This window comes from Anomaloglossus baeobatrachus, chromosome 8 (genome assembly GCF_048569485.1).
Source record: "Anomaloglossus baeobatrachus isolate aAnoBae1 chromosome 8, aAnoBae1.hap1, whole genome shotgun sequence".
NCBI lineage: Eukaryota > Metazoa > Chordata > Amphibia > Anura > Aromobatidae > Anomaloglossus > Anomaloglossus baeobatrachus.
Window position 1 is genome coordinate 211,538,961 of NC_134360.1, and position 2,840 is coordinate 211,541,800.

Genomic DNA, 2,840 nt, shown 5'->3' on the forward strand with positions numbered 1-2,840 from the left:
CAAGATACACTGCCCGTATTTCCAGAACATTGATCTGAAGCGAGGACGCTTGCTGGGTCCACGTACCCTGAGCCCTGTGGTGGAGAAAAACCGCTCCCCACCCTGACAGACTCGCGTCCGTCGTGACTACTTCCCAGGATGGGGGTAGGAAGGATTTCCCCTTCGATAATGAAGTGGGAAGAAGCCACCACCGAAGGGAAGCTTTGGTCGCCTGAGAGAGGGAGACGGTCCTGTCGAGGGACGTCGGCTTCCTGTCCCATTTGCGTAAGATGTCCCATTGAAGGGGACGCAGGTGAAACTGCGCGAAAGGGACTGCCTCCATTGCTGCCACCATCTTCCCCAGGAAGTGCATGAGGCGCCTCAAGGGGTGTGACTGGCCTTGAAGGAGAGATTGTACCCCTTTCTGTAGTGACTGCTGCTTGATCAGCGGAAGCTTCACTATCGCTGAGAGGGTATGAAACTCCATGCCAAGATATGTCAGCGATTGGGCCGGTGTCAGATTTGACTTTGGAAAATTGATGATCCACCCGAAACCCTGGAGAGTCTCCAGGGTAGCGTCGAGGCTGCGTTGGCATGCCTCTTGAGAGGGTGCCTTGATCAGCAGATCGTCCAAATACGGAATCACCGAGTGACCCTGCGAGTGTAGGAGCGCTACTACAGTAGCCATCACCTTGGTAAAAACCCGTGGGGCTGTTGACAGGCCGAACGGCAGTGCCACAAATTGCAGGTGTTCGTTTCCTATGGCGAAGCGCAAGAAGCGCTGGTGCTCTGGAGCAATCGGTACGTGGAGATAAGCATCTTTGATATCGATCGATGCAAGGAAATCTCCTTGGGACATTGAGGCGATGACGGAGCGGAGGGATTCCATCCTGAACCGTCGGGTTTTTTGAGAACGTGTTTGTTGAGAAGTTTCAGGTCCAGGACCGGGCGGAAAGACCCGTCCTTCTTTGGGACCACAAACAAATTGGAGTAAAAACCGTGGCTCTGTTGCTGAAGAGGAACAGGGACCACCACTCCTTCCGCCTTCAGAGTGCCCAGCGCCTGCAGAAGAGCCTCGGCTCGCTCGGGAGGCGGGGATGACCTGAAGAATCGAGTCGGGGGACGAGAGGTGAACTCTATCTTGTAACCGTGAGACAGAATGTCTCTCACCCAGCGGTCTTTTATTTGTGGCAGCCAGGTGTCGCAAAAGTGGGAGAGCCTGCCACCGACCGAGGATGCTACTAGAGGAGGTCGAAAGTCATGAAGAAGCCGCTTTGTTAGCGGCGCCTCCGGTGGTCTTTTTAGGACGTGACTTAGACCGCCATGCATCAGAGTTCCTTTGTTCCTTCTGAGACCCTTTGGACGAGGAGAATTGGGACCTGCCCGCGCTCCGAAAGGACCGAAACCTCGACTGCCCTCTCCTCTGTTGGGGTATGTTCTGTTTGGGCTGGGGTAAGGATGTATCCTTTCCCTTGGATTGTTTGATGATTTCATCCAGACGCTCGCCAAACAGCCTGTCGCCAGAAATTGGCAAACTGGTTAAGCGCTTTTTGGAAGCAGAATCTGCCTTCCATTCCCGTAGCCACAAGGCCCTGCGGAGTACCACCGAATTGGCGGCCGCAACCGCCGTACGGCTCGCAGAATCCAGGACAGCATTAATAGCGTAAGACGCAATTGCCGAGGTCTGGGTGGTAATGGATGCCACTTGTGGCGCGGCCGCTTCAATTTGCGCCTGACCTGCTGAGATAGCTTGTAGCGCCCATACGGCTGCGAATGCTGGGGCAAAAGAAGCTCCGATAGCTTCATAGATGGATTTCAACCAGAGCTCCATCTGCCTGTCAGTGGCATCTTTGAGCGAGGCCCCATCTTCCACTGCAAGTATGGATCTAGCCGCCAGTCTGGAGATTGGAGGATCCACTTTGGGACACTGAGTCCAACCTTTAACCACGTCAGGGGGAAAAGGATAACGTGTATCCTTAAGGCGCTTAGAAAAACGCTTATCTGGACAAGCATGGTGATTCTGGACTGCCTCTCTGAAATCAGAGTGGTCTAGAAACATACTCGGTGTACGCTTGGGGGAACCTGAAACGGAATTTCTCCTGCTGAGACACTGACTCCTCCGCCGGAGGAGCTGAGGGAGAGATATCCAGCATTTGATTGATGGACGCAATAAGATCGTTCACTATGGCGTCCCCGTCTGGAGTATTAAGATTGAGAGCGCCCTCAGGATCAGAATCCTGATCATCTGTCTCCGCATCATCAACCAGAGATTCCCCCCGCTGAGACCCTAAACCATATGATGTCGAGGGAAATTCTAAGCGAGCCCGCTTATGCGGTCTGGGGCTGGGGTCTAAGTCATAACCCTCAGCCTGGGATGTATGAGATACCCCGGGAGGACAATGTTGTACCGACTGAGGGGGGTCAGGGAACAATGATTCAACAGAGTCCCTTTGCTGAGATACCGGCCTGGACTGCAAGGCTTCTAGTATCTTAGCCATAGTCTCAGAGAGTTTTGCAAACTCAGTCCCCGTCACCTGGACAGTGTCAACAGGTGGCTCCCCCTGGGCCCCTCTTAGCAGAGGCTCCGGCTGAAGAAGTGTCACCGGGGCCGAACATTGCACGCAATGAGGGTCAGTGGAACCTGCCGGTAGCGGGGTCGTACATGCGGCGCAGGCAGCATAATAAGCCTGTGTTTTTGGCACCCCTGCCTTTTGTGGGCGCCATGCTATTGTTTTCCCTGAGTAACACAATAGGGTATATAGTCAGAATGAACTGTGCTCATACAGTGTAGAGTATATACTATAACAAATAATGTAGCAATACACTACAGCACCATGGGGCTAGCACCACAGGTGCTGCTT